Below are 19,005 nucleotides of genomic sequence, written 5' to 3' on the forward strand. Positions count from 1 at the left end.
TATTTAAGAGCTCGCTTTGGACACATTTGAAACTCCTGTTATGTTAAGTTTATATTGAATTAGTGACCGACTTGCAGCATAAAAAGTAATTATAATGAAAACCTGGCTGTACAGCACCACAGTCTCAAGGCAAGGCTTGACAAAAGAGGCCATTCATTCCTCCCTAACTTATCCATAAAAACAAACATTAGGCCAAAAAAATTCTGAAGTATTGTTTCAATCAGGTTGAAACCCATGAGTTTGATGGAGTTTGTCATTTGTGGAAGCCCTCCATCAGTTCCAATTAATTTCCTAGCCTTTAAATAAAGACCAGATGACTTCTTAACAAACAGCACTTAGCAAATAATTGGGATAGAACTGAAAGCCACTGGGTGAAATTTACAGTTCTGTGGAGTCCAAATTCTTCATGAAATGTAATGGAAATTGCCCATTCTCAATTGCAAAGTGCCCTGTAAATAAAATAAATGAAATTTATGAAGGCCCCAGACATTCTCAGTTGGCATTTTTCTGACCAGCTCTGGGTTTCTCCAGCCCTATCATGTATTCATAAGGGCTGAGTGAAAAATACACTGGAAATCTATCAGGACTGGGACAAAAGAAAGGGCCTGAATGACAAGTGAAGTCTGCAGGGAACATTGGCCTCATTAGAACAGACAATGTAGCTGCTTTCCTGCCCTAAAAGTTCCAAAATAAAAGCTTAATTCATTCAGTCTGGATCCATGTTGCCATATCTGCTACAGGCAATTGGAGAATAGCTATTTCTTTGCAATGACTTTTTTTTTTTTTTTCCCCAACCTGCTTCGTGCATCCTGAAACACAGAGAAAACCTGAGCTGGCACAGCCCAAAATGGAAATAAAAAGGGACAGGTAGAAATGGGGATGAAGGTTCATGAGTCAGTTTGTTTTATTTTTAAAAAAAAGGAAAAAAAAAACCACAAAGCTATTCTTGTTTCCAGGAACAATTGAACTTTTCAAACTCCAGCTTTCTCACTCCCTTCCTGCCAATTTAGGGAATTCATCCTGAGGGGGAGGAAGGCTGCCCATAACGTCTTTTCCAGCCCGTTTGGAAGGGCACATGTGTACTGCAAGCTCATCTGTTTGGTGGTGTCTCCAGATTTGTTGTGCTGACTCTCACACAGTCCCAGGACTTGTGCACGTCCTTATCTCTCCTGGGCTGCAGATGATCCCCCTCACTCCGTGCTCCTGCAGAGGTTTGTGCTCCAGGGGTTGAGCAATCCCCAGCCCCATGCCAAGGAGGAGAGGGAGGAGGGAAGAATTAGATTTTACATCCCATTTCACAGCACTCACATCACATTTTAGGGGCCATCCCTGACAGGCTGCTCCCAACCTCTGAATTTTACCTGCAGTCAGAAGCAAATGCAGACAGATATTTCCACGTGGCTGCTGAGGGGTGGATTTTGCTGCACATTTTTGTGAGGAAATAGCCTTGTGGAGCAGCAAATCCTCCTGCTAAGCAGGCTGGTCCTGGATGAATTTCTCTCTCTGGAGAGAGAAAGGGAGGAATAGTCAGCCCTAATGAAGCAAGCTGCTAATTAAGCAGATCCAAAACGAGCTGTGTCCCTGGCTCTAAGGGCCCACCACCCCACTCTCACTCACTTTTTTGGTGATGTCTTGCACAAAAAAAAAGTGGTGCAGGGTACAGCCAGGCTTTGTCATCTCTGCTCAAGTGCATCAGCCTGTCTGGCCTCTCCTTTTTCCAGGCACGGTGAAAAAAAACAAACACAAAACCTTAAACAAAACAGTGCAGGGCAGCTTGTCAGCAGTTTGCAGCATGACACCATCCTTACAGGCAAGCTCAGCGGAGCAAAGCAGAGCTTCCCAATGAATCCACCCCAAAAACTTGACTTTCCTTTTGAACCAATGTAAGTCCTTCCCAGTTTCTGCTCTTGGCTGGGATCTCTGCTGTGGTTTGCATGGGGATCTTGCATGCCACATCCCTTCCTGGGTGCCTGGACCCTCCAGCCCAGCTCCCTTGAACGCTCCAGGCTGCACCATCCCTGCTCTGCTCCCCCAGAGCCTCACGGGCAGCACACACTTTGTATTCTAACCTGTCTGCATTTCCAGACTTGTGAATGCTACACACAGCAGACCGAAAACCATATTTTTATTTTTATTTGAATATTTTTATTCAGATGTCGAGTGGGGCGTGTTTCCCTGTCAGGTGTCTGACACAGAGTGTGACGACCCCCTGGGCACAACCCACAGCAAAAACATGTCCCTGTGTGGGACAGCCACACGTGTGCCAAGGTCTCAGCTGAGCCCCAAATGATTCATGGCTCTGTGTGTGTGAGTCAGTTTTCGTTGGCACCTGTGCCTGGCTCAATAACGTTTTTGGCTCCGTGGATTATTTAATGAAAAAGAACAGTGGCAAGTCTCCTCACAGACTGATTGGGGTGATGAAAATGAGGAGGGAAAGCCAAGGAGCGCAGCACTTTTCCCATCTTTTTGTTGAAAGCCACGGGGATCTTGATTCTGAAGGAGCAGCTGGTGAGGTGCCACCCAGGAAAATGTGGCAGCGTTCAGGAATGGGGAATCTATCCAGGGAAGATAGCAAGGGCCACCCATTGGTGGGAGGAAATTTGGAAAGACAGCGAAATTCCTATTACTCACACCATCAAATCTGGAGCCTGCAGATATCTTATCTTGTATCAGGCGACTGCAGAGCAAAATAAAGAAATCAGAGTTCTCCTTGTGATCAACACAGCACCAAGGGTCTGGGAGACAAACAACCACCTCCATGACAAGGGTGGAACCTGTTTTTTAAACTTTTCTGCTTTATACTGTGTTAGCTCTGGATACATTCACTTCAGCAAACTAAATTCAAGACCTCTGGGGCAGAAAGGGGCATTTGTTTTGATCAAATCTCCAGCCAGTCACACCTCCAGGTGTCACCTGCCCTTTTTCCACAGTAACAGCACCACAATGGACAGGTCCAGCTGCTCCAGGCAGTGATGTGCAGCACAGGGGACAGGGCACACCAGGTTCCTGGCACATCCCCTGAGTTTGTCCTGATGGACAAAAACAAGATGTTTTTTGCCTAAGCCCTCTAAACTCCCTAGGAGTCACAAGTCAGAGTTTCCAGCAAGGTTGCTGTGTTAATTACAAATATCCCCAAGATTCAATGGCATTTGACCAAGCACTTTCTGAAAGCAACACAGTCCTAGGTTGTTTTTTTGGTTTTTTTTCATTTTATGGCCATGGACTTTAGAGAACTCTAGGTCCTGCCCTAGTCAGACACCTCACCTGATCCATGGGGAAGGCACATGCATTTAAAACAATGACCAAGAACTGAGACATTGCATTTAAAACCCAGGGAAAAGACTTCTTTAGAAGCTGAGGGATGTCTCCAGCACAGCACTTAGTCCAGCACTGCTATGGCACCCATTCCCACCCTGCCAAAAACATCAGGCTCCATTGCTCTGCTGCCAAATATTTGCATGCTAGCTCACAGCATCCTGCTCCAATCTGCACAAAGATACTGGAAGGAATAATAAGGACCAGCGTGCAACAAAAACACAGCAAATACCCCCAAAACAGATCACGCTTCCAAATTCAAATTTCAAACACCCCCAATCTCCCTCAAGGTCTGAGCATTCTGAAGGAACCTGTCAGCAAGATGGCAAGCAATAAATTTCATTGGAAGGCACAGGATGAGCACAGCACTTTGGATTGATTTGTTTTTTGTGATTGCCTCTCAGTGGACCAGCAAATCTTCCTCCTTCTTGGAATGAGGTCTCTCCATTCCAAGGTTGAATGGGAAGGGATTGGTAGAAGCTGGATTCTGTGCAGGGCTGGATTCAGGGGTTTTGCTGTGCACAGCTCACTTCTGTGACTTTCTTGTGTGTCACTTTAAATGGAGACAACTTTGCCTTGCTCCATGTGGGCTGTTTTCAGACATGTAAAAATATATACATGTAATAATCCACAGCCACTCTCCTCTGCGACAGGGATGGGGTGGAAGGGTGGTGGGCACAAACTCTCAGATATATATAGGTGTAATAACATATATATGTAATAATCCACAGCCACTCTCCTCTGCTGACAGGGATGGGGATGGGATGGAAGGGTGGTGGCCACAAAATATCCCCTGGGAATCTTGGAGACTGATTTATTTTTTTTTTTCTTACTTTTCACTTGAGCGTGAGGGAGAAATTCTGGAGGGCCCTTTGGATCTCAGATTTCAGAGGGAGGATCAGGGGCCATTTGGAAACCAGCAGGAACTCATAAATCAGACAGGAGAGGACTCTGGGCCCGCAGAGGGGGGAAAAGAGGGATCACTAACCCCTTCATCTTAAATGTTGACTTAGCCTCGTTGACTGGACACCTCAGGATAAACTGCCAGGCCTCTTTTGAAGAGACAGCCCTGCTGCTCACTGCTCCTTGCCAAGAAATCAGCCAGTTTTGTCTGCATCTCAGCTGGAGTTCACAGCTGTGGCCACAGGAGTCACAGAAACGTCTTAATCCAAGTTTTTGTCTCATAATTTACCACGTTGTGCAGTGCTGGATGGTCCCCTTTGCTGCCAGGCCTCTGCAGCTACAGCTCCCCTGCCCCACTCCATTGCCATGCAGTGTCCAGGGCTGTATATTCCAGAAAATTCTGGAATATACAAACGTTCTCAACGTTTCACATCGTGCTTCACTGCCTGATGGGACTGGAAGGAGCTGTGGGCACAGCAGGATGCTGGGATCTGCTCCTCAGAGTCTGGGGAAACACCACAGACCTTCAGGAGCAGCTGGATTTTTCCCTAATAGGTCTTGGAAATGGTCTGAGAGCCTGTGCTGTGCCCAGGGCTCTCCTAATTGATGGTGAGAGCTGCTGTTTCCAGCAGAGAACAAATGTCTGTGGGGCTCAGGGAGAGAATTCCACCCCTCAGCACTGCCCTGCCCCAGTTTTCCACCAGAAATATCCAGTGCTCCTCATTGCTTTGGTTTTCTTTTGCATGTACCTGCACAATGACATTCATTTTGAGCAGTCATAAATGCACCTCTTTGCTGTCTGAGACCTGCTGAAGTTTTCCTCCTTCACCCACCAGCTCCGTGGCTGAGTAAGGAGTTGAGATCATATTAATCAGATTGCAAAAGAAAACAAAAACAACCAGCAACAGACACACACACATATTAAAAATAAATAAATTAAAAAAAGGCACGAATCTAATTAAAATAGCTTCCAGGCACTTCACAGTAAACAAAGTTTAGATAAACAAATTTCACTCTGGAGGAGATTTTCAATCATGTGACCAGACAATTCACCAAACAAGAGTATTCAGTTTTGTGTTGTTTTTTTTTTTGTAAATTCTAGATACAAGGAAAGAGTTTTTACAACAATAAATAAATAAGAAGATTAATTTCATTTTTTCATGTAAAGAAGAAATACAACAATTACTATTCATAAAAAAACCACAAAAAACTATCCTTTTTTGTAAAAAATGTCTCCATAACATTAACAAAAAAGACTTCTCTCCCAAAATAAACTAAATAAAAACTATTCTAAAAATAGAAAGCTAACTAAAATTTTAGATTTTATTTCTTTGTCAATAAGGAAAACACAGCTTGTGAGGAGAGGAAAAGTGTTGCAAAAATTTTGTTCTAATTCTTGTCACTCTTTCTTTTAATTGCTATTAATAAATTTTTCTTTATACCTCGTAAAATTTTAAACCTACTTTACCTTTCTTCTAATCCTACCTCACATCAAAGAAATAAAGACACTAATAATTAACCAAATTTAAGGCCATTACATTCATTAATACGTTAACAAAAAAATCTCAAAATTTAAAAAAATGTCAAATTAACAAACCAAAACCATTACAAATGGGAACCCCCAGTATCTGGCTGAGGAATAACTGGCAAATGCTGCAGAAAAGTCGTGAGTAGCCAAATGGGCCATTTGCCCCAAGGGCGTTTTCCGTCAATTGTGGAGTTAAATATGAGTTGTTTCAGGGCTGTATGTCTACCTGAATCAAATCCATTCAAAATGTCATTTAATTTACTAAAAACAGTGAATTTGTTGTTTAACTAAGGTTTAAAATAAAATGAAAATGTTCAGGTTACTCAAAATGCCTTGGATCTTGGCTGATGATGGAAGAAGGCAATCACCGGAGTACAGCGCTGTAAAATGAGACCTTCCAAAAAAGATCACTTAGTTATAAACCAAATAGAAATGTTCTTCTGCTTCCATTGATCCATCCCGGGCTCCAACGCTGCCCTTTCACACTGACAGCTTTATTTCACTCCATCCAGTGCACAATTCCCAGGCGCTGGTATCATCACACGCCGGCCATGAATTATTTATTTGATTAAAAGGCTGACATTACTTGGCAGATAAATACATCAGCAGGGCACTCAGGCAAAAGGCATTACTGCCTGGTCCTTCCACAAGACATCATAACTTAGGAATGACCTTTGTAATGCCTGGTCACTGAGTCCTGGAGTAAAGGAAGCAGAGCCCCAGCTCATCTCAGTAACAAGAGAGGAAGCAAAGGGCACAAAATCAGCACAAGAAAAAAAAAATAGTTGATTGTTAGGGTGGTCAAACACTGGGAAATGGTGTTCAGAGAGGTTATAAAGTCTCCATAAATTGAAATAATCAAAACTCCCAGTCAGCTTGGTCTGGGGGACCCATCCTCAAGCAAGGAAGATTGCACAGGGTGACTCCAGAGGTGTCATCCCCATCCCCAGATGTTGCAATTCCAACTAAATGAAGGTGTGACAGTGCCACATTTTCAGTGAGACTTTGCAATAATGTCAGATGAGGTTTGAATACAAACTCTTCTGGTTTGCTTTTTATCCTCTGCTGTTTTTCTTGGAGTAATTAAACCACGCTGTCTGTAAGTCAACACCTCCTTCTTCCCCCAGCAACCAACTAATTGCAAAAAGTCTCAATAATTTAAGGTTTCAGCTATTCCAGTCAGCATTTCCTACATAATTCATGACCCTAGGACATTATCTGGGAGATGAATGTGCAGCCAGCCCTGGTGGAGACTGAAATTCTGCTACCCTGAGACATCCCAGCTTCACCAGGTGCCACACACTCCTGCCCAGTATTTCCCTTCCAGAAGGGTGTCCAGTCTTATCTTGGTTATAAAAAAACCCAAAAGTTCCCTGTGGCAATTGTAGAGACAATGGAAAAAACATTTTCTTTATTTTTTTGGTCTTACTCCAGCACTTGTGATTGCCCATTCCTTCTAACAGTGACCAAACCAGAATAAATGGAGCTTTCTTCCTCCTTCCTGGCTTATCTCAGCATAAAATAGATGAAGATATATTCCAAAGATACTGTAAACTTGCATTTTTCACAAGCTGATCCACACCCTGGGCTGGGGAGAGTGAAAGGGAAAGAACATGAGCTGCTGCACAGGTCTGAGAAGCAAAATAAAGAAGTTTTAAATCCCTGGAGTAAACCACAAAGATTTTAGAAGCCTGAAAATGGAGAGGACTTTACACCTGATTTTACACCACAGGATATTTTCTCTTACATTTTCAAGTTAGCACACTTTGACCAGCAAATATACATTTTTTGATCAGCTTCTTCCACATCACAAGTACATCTGTCTGTTGATGATTCAAGTAGCAAAGCACACAAAATTCAAGTTAGAGGTTCTGTGTTCCAGGCATCAATTAATTATTCAAAATGATTACTCAGTAATAAAAGCAACCAGCCTGCAAATGAAACTGTAGTGGGAGCTGGGCAAAGGTGGTGATTTTAATAGAAATAAGAGACATATCTGTACATCTGTTAATACACATGATAAGACATAACTGTTCCCCTGCCCCACTGTCTTTAATTAATTTAAGTAATTCACAAGATGAAGTAATTGCAGAATTGCAAATATGATTTGCAGAATTCTGCATAATTTGGGAGAAATTTGAGGCTCCTACTTTAAAGCTCAGGCTTTAACTAATTAAACTACTGAACATTACAACCAGGAAAAAAAAAAAAAACACCTTAGGAAAATCTCTGTATAAAGCCAATATTTCAGTCCTTTAGGCATTGCTTAAGAGTAAAAACTGAGGATATTAATGAAAATATGAACTATCCAAAGAAACACTGTGTGTGCAGAAGATATTTGTGGTTTATCAGAAGCATCTAGTGCACATTTGGCTTCATTTGAATTTCCCACATTGCCACTGTATTTGCAGAAAGAGCTGTAACTTCTGTAGCAACTTCCACCAACAGTCTCCAATACCTGAAAACACAATTTTAAGTAATAAAAACCTATTATTTTAAAGTAATATTCACCTTCAAATGGCAGCCTACTATCTTCAAGAGAAATTAAGCAGGCCTTAATTAGGACACAGTCATGCTGAAGTCTAGAGGTCTTGAGACAAAGAGCCCAGGTCCTGTGACAGCAGTCAGGGATTATTTTCCCCTTTGGATAACTCATGGAATGCACAATTTTCATTGTTTATAGCAACCAGCCTTCACGGGTCTGCTGGTGTCTCACGAGTTAACCTGAAAGAAGCGAAAATAAAGTAAAACAGGGGGGGAAAAAAAATTAAAATAAAGTGAAATTTCTCCTGGCAGGCTGTTTCCCCTTGCAATAACCCTCCTGTGTGTGACATCTAGCGTTGGCTTGCTCAAAGGACAAGGCTCTGAGAGCCCTGAGAGTGCTGCTCTGCAGGAAAGGGGAGGCAGGAGGGGACATTTGGGTGGCACTGCTGTCCCCCATTGTGTGCTGAGGGGTTTGGCCCTGTCACTCTCCCTAAAGGAAAAAATGTGGAAAAGAGGCTGGAGTCCTGAGCTCATCCAGGTCATCCCACCCAAGCCACGGGGTGGGGGGAAAAGTGCATTATTGTGGCACAATTATTTGATAACAGGCATGAAATTGCTTTCATCCAGCCCAGCAAGGCTATTGTTAGTAATAAACCTAAATTAACCGAGTTTATTTCATTTAAAGAGTGAATAAAAGGAGGGTTCACAGGTGTTCTCTGGGTAGTGCAGGCGAGGTCGGTTCATAACCAGAAATCAGTTAAGGAAAGAACTTCACTGAGGGAGCTTTAGTGCTTTAATTTCCATACAAATTGCCAGGAATGCCTGAGTTGTATTTCAGATCCTTAATTGGATACGAGTGTAATGACCACTGCCACCAAGAGCTGTTGACATTTGCAGTTGCAGCCCTTGTCAGTGGAGAGGTCCAATAAATAAAAGTGCAGAGGAGAGATTTTTCAGAACATCCTAAAACTATAATATTTAAAAAAAAAAAAAAAAAAAAGCTGAACGGAAAGCAAACAATTCTTGTGTCCCTCAATCCCCTGGGTACTGCTGTGAATCTACCCTCAGATCTGCACTTTCTTTGGAATCCCACCTTTATCAGTTATTGCCAGGGGAAAATTCACAGAATTGAAAAAAAAAACCCAAAAATACAACTTCCTCAGGAGCCTTTCTTGTTGACTGGCTGACAGGAAGAAGAATATGCTTTTAAGTTAAGAATATGCTTTTAAGTGGGTTTTAGTTTCCATGTGAAATGGTATTTCTGGCTTAAGGTTAAATTTGCTATTTTAGCCCAGGCTGTCTAGGGATAAAAAAAAAAAAAAAATTTAAAAAAAGGGAAAGGTTGTAGGATGGTAGAGGATTTTTCATCTCTTTAACTGACTGATTTACAAAAAAAACCCCACTTTTACAGGGCAGGGGAAAATTAAACCTTTTCAGTCCTCTGTTTTAACACAAAACCTAAGAGGTTCTGGGAGTGCAGTGCTTTCCTTTTCCCCCCTCAACACAGAAGAGATTTTGGTCAAACTGCAGAGCTGTGACTTGAATCTGCATATCTCCAAATTTTTTGTGTCCCACCCATACTTGCAGTCCACTGTGCCTGCAGATCATTGTGGTAAGATCCAAGGATATTCCTCCTCCACGCAGGATAAAACACGTGGCACATTTTTCCTTGTAAAAAAAAAGGCTGAAAACACCAAGAATTCACAGGCCACCTGAGGTCACTTTTTGTCACGAGCTGGAAACACCAACAGATGGAGAATTTGAGATTTTTGCTTTGGCCTGTCTCTGCCAGAAGCCAAATCAAATTCTGAGAGAGGCACCTCATGTTGCAGGGGGGCTGTGACTAATCACAGGGCTAATAAAAATAACTCTGCCCAAACCCAGCTACTTGCAGGAAATAAAGCTCCAGAGGAGCAGCAGGGAATCAGATGCCTGGAAAACTAATTCAGAAAGTCTTGGCTGATAAAACACTGATATTTAACTCAACACCCCTATCACAGCCCTTAGTTGGATGCATAGGATTAAAAATAAAAAAGCTAAAATAATAACCCCAAAGGCTTTGGGCACTAATCCTTAGGTAGAATCTGTTAAATTACAAATCTCTGTGAATCTCTCTCAGTTGACACACCACAGCAATTTGGTTTTCCTTATTCTCCCTTAATTCACCTGCACAAATCCTTTACCACACACAGATTTTTTATGCTGAAGGGGAACAATTTTTTTGTGTTCTTTTTGTGTGCTTGAGCTTGAGCAACTGGTCCTTAAATGGGCCTTGTGTCACTTCAGCAAAATACACAGAGAGGAAGGGAAAACAACCTGATATTTCAGGACTGCTGCTGTGTGAGGACAGGCTGGGAGCTGAGAGCTGCTCGTGTGGCTGATGAACAGGAGGCAGAAATTCTGCTTTGAAGTTAAATATGAAAACCAGGTCCTGACCTGGTCAGAAAGTCCAATTTCCTCTTGAGGTAACAAATGTATGAGGACAGTAAAAACCCAAGCAGCATTTTCTCTGAAGATACACTTTTTAACACTTTTATCAGTGTCCTCTGCTTTAGTATAAAGATACACAATGTCACCATGAAGATTCAAAGAGTGTAGGCAAATGATATCCTTTTTTTTCCTTTCAGTTCAAGAAATTTTAACAGGGGCCACAATGAAAAAATGTATTTAAAGGCACTGGAGTTTCCCACGTCAGTTAATGATAAAATTATTAATGAAAATACATTACTAGTACTACTAGTACTACTAGTAGTGCTACTACTACTACTACTACTACTACTTACTATTATTATTATTATTATTATTATTATTATTATTATTATTATTATTGTTATTATTATTGTTGTTGTTGTTATTATTTTTATCATCATTATATGTATAATTATCACTGTTATTATCACATCATTATTATCATTATTATATTGCATTACTAGTACTACTAGTAGTATTACTACTACTACTACTACTTACTATTATTATTATTATTATTGTTATTATTATTATTATTGTTGTTGTTGTTATTATTTTTATCATCATTATATGTATAATTATCACTGTTATTATCACATCATTATTATCATTATTATATTTTATTATTTCAGTATTTTTAGTATGATGATGTTTTTATTATCATTATAAAGTCATTAGTAAAATGCACACCACAGTTGTTGCAAACCTTTATGCCTCAAATTTGACTTTTGAATGTGCCTGTGTCTGCCTATCACCACAGAAGATGTTTTTTTCCAGTGTATTATGAAGGCATCAGATTCAACTCTTACACCACAGGCCCTGTAATATTTGGGGGGGTTTATTGATTTTCCAAAACACTCGGCTATGCAGACTTTGTTACAAAGCAGAAATGCTTGCCTTAGTAGTTTCCTAGGAGGAAAGAAACATGAAAAAACCTTTAAAAAAACTAAAAAAACCCTTTTTTAAGGTTTCCTAGCAAAACCTTAAAAAAAAAGTTTTAAATCAGTAACATTCCAGCATTTCCTTGTGTTGACAGATTAAAGGAGTGGTTGTTACCATGGGAGGAGAACTGGGAAAAGCCTGACCTGCAGCCATGAGGGGAGGGAGAATTTCAAGATGCTCCCGGCACTGGTGGGGGCTGAAAGGCAAGGATGGGCACAGGAGCCCCCAGGGCCACTTCCACAGGCTTAAAAGGAAGATTTAGAACCCAAAAATTGGCCTGTGCTCATGGCAAACAGTTTCCTCACGACACATTTTCTGTCTGAGTGTTTGGCATTGCTGATGTTGGTGTTCAGGGCTTCAACCCTGCCATTCTGAGCTTGCTGCTGAACACACAATGAGGGGAGCCATGGAAATCCCACCATTTGTTTTTGACTTCTCATTGGTAAATGTTGCCTCTGGGCCTAATGTTAATCACACTGCAAAATCACACACTCTGTGACAACAAGGAGTGCTGGAGCAAAGCCTGAAATCTCAGGTGTGCTGAAACATTTTGTGTTGGAAATTTGCTTGCACAAGCCCAGATCCAAATGAAGAACAAGGGGTGTGGAGGTTTAGAATCTTGTAAGACCAAGTTCCTTATATTGGTGCATTTCCTCAGGATCCTTGGGTGTAGGTATTTACCTGCAGGATGATACTTTAGAAAATATGGCTTTTGGCCATTGCTTGTACACTGATTAGCAATTAGTACAATCATTCTTTAATCTATTGTATTTTTTCCTTCCTGGCCCAGATCCATGTCAGATCAGATCACATAAAACTGGTAATGATATAAAACTGGCATTGCAGGCAGCCAAAGCATTCCTTTCAACACCCGAACAGCAATATTAATTATCAGTGAACAAGAATATATGCTACAGGTTTGCAAGACTCAACCACATCTTGATAAAATCCCAGGAATTAAAATTCCCTTAGTCACTTGGGAATCTGTCATCAACAGGAATGATATTTAAGGCAGTGATTTCTCTGTAAAGATATAAAATATTTCTTCTCTTCAGGTATTTTCTTCATCTTGAGATTTTGGGAGAAAACAATCCTGATTAGCTTCCCTTTATTCCTGAGGTTTTTGTCTCACTTCTGAGTTTTCAGGAAGTAGTTTTATTTTTTAAATAAATAATACAGGGAAACAAAGAAAGATTTTTCACGTTCAGCTCTCTGAGTGAGAGTATCTCAGATGTTAGGCAGCTACAGGAAGGATACAAAACAGAGAGATACAGCTCCTTAAAATGCCAAAATTTCCATTCTGCTGCTGTCATCCCACTGGCTGTTTCACCCAGAGATGTTTTGCCCTTGGGCACAGCTGTATGGGATTAATTTTCCCTCATGTGTGAAGTCAAAGATGTTGTAATTGTGAATAAAATCCCTGTTGTTCAATTCTTCCTGGAGTTTATCTCATTCTTGAATGTGGAGAGGCTGCTCTTGGAAGGGCACTCACTAATATCTGCCACAACTTAACCCCAGAAAATGAGCTTTTCATAATATCTCTCTAGTCTCCAGCTCCTCCTCACCGACTCATGAATCAGATATGCAACACATTAATAGATGTGTCTAATCTGTTTCTGAAGTTTGTGCTAAATTTGATGGTTTTCCCCATTTTCAAGGACAGGCTGCATACAACACCTCCTTGTGCTTGAATTCTGTGACTTCACAGAGCCAGAGATGTTGGAAAATCCCTCCCGGGCCATGGAGTCCCAGCTGGGCCCCATCCCCACCTTGTCCCCAGCCCAGGGCTCTGAGTGCCACCTCCAGGTGACACCTGCAGGGATGGGCACTCCAGACCCCCCTGGGCAGTGCCAGGGCAGTTCCTGAGCCCCCTTTCCATGGGGAAATTCCTGCTGTGCCCACCCTGAGCCTGCCCTGGCCCAGCCTGAGGCCGTTCCCTCTGCTCCTGTCCCTGTTCCTGGGAGCACAGCCCGACCCCCCGGCTGTCCCCTCCTGGCAGGAGCTGTGCAGAGCCACACACAGCCCAGGGGCCATCGGCTCTTGGCCGCCTGGGCACCCCTGGGCTTTGTCCAGCTGCTGCCACAGCCCCCCAGGGCCTGTCCCAGCTTCCCAGCCCCTCTGCCCAGCCTGGAGTGCTCCATGGGGTTGGACAATCCTTTCGGTGTAGAAATTGTTACTAATACCTGATGTAAACCTTCTCTGAGTGATGTAGGGTGTTGGAACCCTGGGTGCTGAGAATTTCAGACTTTCTGTGCTGCCAGGCACTGACCCCCAGGAGAACACTGCATTGACCTGAGGCTGTGGAGAAGGCTTCCAAAATGGAATGATAGAGCTGGGATCGTGGGTGTGGAGTTTGGATAGAAGCGTGTGAAACCACATGGTGGGAAACTCAGAGTTTAAGGTTTCAGAATATAATGACATCTATAAGGCAAGGTGGAGGTTTTAGGGCAAAGGCTGGTCCTTCTTCTTCACCTTCTTCTTCACCTCCTTCTTCTCCTTCCTTACCTTCTTTTTCTCCTTCTTCTCCATGGGTTTGGGTGGTTTTGTGTAATTGGATAAAAAGTCCACATTGCAGGCCATGGGTGGTTGGTTATTGGGTTAAAAGTAAAAATAATTTAGGCGTCATTTCTTATTTGGACAGTTTATCCTCAAAAGGCCTTGAAGAGAGAGAGAGATGGGGCTCCATTTTTAGTTCATCAGAGTGAAGTGCTATAGAACTCAGTCTGTGAGATTGCCACAGAGATAAGAACTAATAAACATCTGAGTCTGAGCACAAAATATCATCTTGTGATTTAATCCTAACCTTGGCAGAAAAGAAGCAAAGAATGCAGAAAAAATTATTTTCCCTCACTAAAAAGTGCCAGCAGTGGGTTTGAGGGAGAGGGGTAGACAAGGTTTGCATTAGACCTCGGTGCTGCTGTGGCCCAAGGTTAAGGAACACAGGAGTAGCTCCCAAGGTGACCCCAAAACCCTCCACAAGCTGTGCAGGTAGATCAGACTGTTAGCTGTGCTTGCCATGAAACAGCTCAGAGGTGTGAAACTGGGCATTTCACATCCCAAATCAAGTGGGTATCTGTCCCCTGGTTTGGGGCCAATCCAGCTAGACAGTATCCAGCACATTGCGAATCTCAAAAGTAGTCTAAACCCCAAATTTCTCCTTGACTTTCACATCTGGGGTCTCTTCTTCAGGAAGAATCTCCCACTCCACTCCCACGAGCAGCATTAAGTGATGCTGGATGTCCAAAGCTTTTGTCTTTAGAAGACACTTCACTGCAGCAATATCGCTTATTAATGATTAGTTAATGCCACTTCAACTTGGCAATCACTGTGTTCACACAGCCTCTCATTTTAAACTCAAATGTCTGAATTTACAAGGGCAAACATCTGCTCCTAACAATTTTCAAGGACTAGAGAGTGACAGGAAGTGTTGCCCACTTGAGCAAACATGGGCCAAAGGGTCTCATCTTAAAGAAAAGGTCCTGAAGGATTGACGCAGCTTCTTCTCAAAAAAACTCCTATCCCTATGGAATGCAAACAAAAACTACCACTAAAAACAAACACATTTAGGCCAGTTTTTCAAAAATTAAAATAGCATATGCTTTTTGCCAAATATAGATGCTCTACTGATGTGCATTTCCTGGGGATGTCACTGTCTGCTTGGTCTAAATTCATTGCCATAAACTCAAATTCCCACCTAATACAAAACTTGCCCAGATTGATTTTCCATTTCCAAATCCATAGCCACAAACTTTTCCTCCCATCCCCCTTCCTGCATTTTCATCTCTGCCATCAGAATTCCCTTTCACAAAAGCATTATTTTCTGATGATTTTCACCTTTGTTACTCTGCCTCAGAAAACATCAGCATGGAAAGGTTTTCCACAGGGAGTGAGCCAGGGCACAGGAAGAACATGGGGGAGAAAATGAGTATTCCAAATCTTTCCCCTTAAATCCTCATCCCCTGATCTGTGGTGGTGGCACAGTGCAAGGGGACAGAACTTTGCACCAGATCTTACCTTCTTTTTCTCCTTCTTCTCCATGGGTTTGGGTGGTTTTGTGTAATTGGATAAAAAGTCCCCATTGGGGGCCATGGGTGGTTGGTTATTGGGTTAAAAGTAAAAATAATTTAGGCGTCATTTCTTATTTGGACAGTTTATCCTCAAAAGGCCTTGAAGAGAGAGAGAGATGGGGCTCCATTTTTAGTTCATCAGAGTGAAGTGCTATAGAACTCAGTCTGTGAGATTGCCACAGAGATAGGAACTAATAAACATCTGAGTCTGAGCACAAAATATCATCTTGTGATTTAATCCTAACCTTGGCAGAAAAGAAGCAAAGAATGCAGAAAAAATTATTTTCCCTCACTAAAAAGTGCCAGCAGTGGGTTTGAGGGAGAGGGGTAGACAAGGTTTGCATTAGACCTCGGTGCTGCTGTGGCCCAAGGTTAAGGAACACAGGAGTAGCTCCCAAGGTGACCCCAAAACCCTCCACAAGCTGTGCAGGTAGATCAGACTGTTAGCTGTGCTTGCCATGAAACAGCTCAGAGGTGTGAAACTGGGCATTTCACATCCCAAATCAAGTGGGTATCTGTCCCCTGGTTTGGGGCCAATCCAGCTAGACAGTATCCAGCACATTGCGAATCTCAAAAGTAGTCTAAACCCCAAATTTCTCCTTGACTTTCACATCTGGGGTCTCTTCTTCAGGAAGAATCTCCCACTCCACTCCCACGAGCAGCATTAAGTGATGCTGGATGTCCAAAGCTTTTGTCTTTAGAAGACACTTCACTGCAGCAATATCGCTTATTAATGATTAGTTAATGCCACTTCAACTTGGCAATCCCTGTGTTCACACAGCCTCTCATTTTAAACTCAAATGTCTGAATTTACAAGGGCAAACATCTGCTCCTAACAATTTTCAAGGACTAGAGAGTGACAGGAAGTGTTGCCCACTTGAGCAAACATGGGCCAAAGGGTCTCGTCTTAAAGAAAAGGTCCTGAAGGATTGACGCAGCTTCTTCTCAAAAAAACTCCTATCCCTATGGAATGCAAACAAAAACTACCACTAAAAACAAACACATTTAGGCCAGTTTTTCAAAAATTAAAATAGCATATGCTTTTTGCCAAATATAGATGCTCTACTGATGTGCATTTCCTGGGGATGTCACTGTCTGCTTGGTCTAAATTCATTGCCATAAACTCAAATTCCCACCTAATACAAAACTTGCCCAGATTGATTTTCCATTTCCAAATCCATAGCCACAAACTTTTCCTCCCATCCCCCTTCCTGCATTTTCATCTCTGCCATCAGAATTCCCTTTCACAAAAGCATTATTTTCTGATGATTTTCACCTTTGTTACTCTGCCTCAGAAAACATCAGCATGGAAAGGTTTTCCACAGGGAGTGAGCCAGGGCACAGGAAGAACATGGGGGAGAAAATGAGTATTCCAAATCTTTCCCCTTAAATCCTCATCCCCTGATCTGTGGTGGTGGCACAGTGCAAGGGGACAGAACTTTGCACCAGATCCTCTTGCAGGGATAAGGGAGATGAGTTCTCTTTATAAACTGAAAGGACTGAGAAAACCAGTACAACCTGTTCAGGCTGATGAGAGGAAAATATCTTAATTTCTTTTAAAAGCAAAGGGGAAGTTCTGGCATTTCAGCCTTTTGCCAACAGCTGTTTTCAAGCTGCAAATGTCAGTCTAGCTGCAGCATGGTTTGAAATTCACCAAAATCCACATTTTTTGTTAGCAGAGCACATGTTCCTGTGGAAATGCAGTTTTGGGAGGCACAGGGGATGTTACCTTGCTGTGTACTAAAAAAGTCCATCTATTTTGGAATTTTTGGTCCTTGGTCAGATTTTTTGATCTTTGGTAAACCAAGATCCTTTCAATTCCTGGATTTTGGATCCATGCTAAGGATTCCAGTACATCTGGAAGCTGCCCTGGTTTAAGCAGAGGTGGAAGAAGTTCCCATCAGGGGGAACCAAAGGGATTCCTCATCCAGCAAGCAAACAGCACCATCAGCAATATCTGGTGCTTCTTCCTCCTTCCCCAAGCTTATTAAGAATATTTATTTTGACAAAGTCATGGTACTTGGGTGAGCCCAATGTTTGTTCTAACTCTGAAAAGAGTAAACTGGCATCCTGATGCCTTTTGCAATTAAATCTTCCATCACCTGCTTAGAAAAGTAAATTTTTTTCTTTTTCCTCTTTTGATTTTTTTCAAACCTGTGGAAGAACAGGGCCTTTAGTGAACACTCAGGTCTGCCACAGATCTTTTTGTGTGACCTGTGCCAAACCTCTGCTTTGCTCTTTTTCCCTACCAAGTAGGAGCAATACGTGCAATTATCACCTCGAAGACTGTAAAAAACACAGGACCCAAATTCCTGCCATTCTCCTGCTACCAGAGACAACCACACCATTTATTCCCTTCCCTAAACTGATTGCCCTCCTGTCTCAAAAAGGAGTTTTACTGCCAGGGGGCTGCTCACCACTGCATGATGCAACTTCCAGAGCTTAATCCCAGCAGCCTTGCTCCTTACACTGCTGCATCCATGGAGGACCACCAACAGTGCTTGTCTGCCTTTTACTTTCTCCTCCAACCACCACAGAAATTGGCTGAAGAAATGGCTGCTGGGCCAATTTTCAGCTTCATTTCATTTGTCCCACCTTTTGGAATCTGCAAATCTGGAGGCATCTTGGTACTGTCACCAATCCATTCCTGCCCCAGCAGTAAATTCCTCACTTGTAGGACTCAAGGTTCTGCTTCTCTGTTCTATCAGCATTTACACAGCGACTGAGCCTCTACTGCACCAACAGCTGATGGCTTCCCCACATGGAAATATTTATTTGCTATGGAATAAAAAATTTGCCATAAAATTGGACTGTGCAAGCCCCTAAGCTTCCTTCCAGGTCTGCTGCTGGAGGGCTGAAATCCTTTTTCTGGATGATGTTTCTGTCCTTACTTCTTTTCTCTGCCATGCTAACAGCTTTGTGTGGCCTTCAAGCTCTTGTCCATGTTTCCTCCAAGCATTGTTTGTGTGTTTTTCATCATTCATCAGGAAGAACAATGTGCTCATGGAGTCCTGCACATATCACTGCTTAAAATCAATAACGCAAGTTGTGTGTTTTCTCTGGAAAAGAATGGATTTTTCTTTCTGCACCAGCTGTTTCAACTCCCATGGCCCGGGGATGCTCTCTGCTTGTGCTCAGGGCAGAGTTGTCACCTACAGAAACAAATAATTTTTTTTCTTGGAAAAAGGTTTGACTGTGACCTTAACCATACCCACGTGGTGATCCTCAATGTTCCTCCAGCCACTGCCCTGGCAAAGCAATTCCTGATGCCAAAGCCCTCTTGGCAGCAATCCTTTC

This window comes from Passer montanus, unplaced genomic scaffold, assembly GCF_014805655.1.
Source record: "Passer montanus isolate IOZ18808 unplaced genomic scaffold, ASM1480565v1 scaffold97, whole genome shotgun sequence".
NCBI lineage: Eukaryota > Metazoa > Chordata > Aves > Passeriformes > Passeridae > Passer > Passer montanus.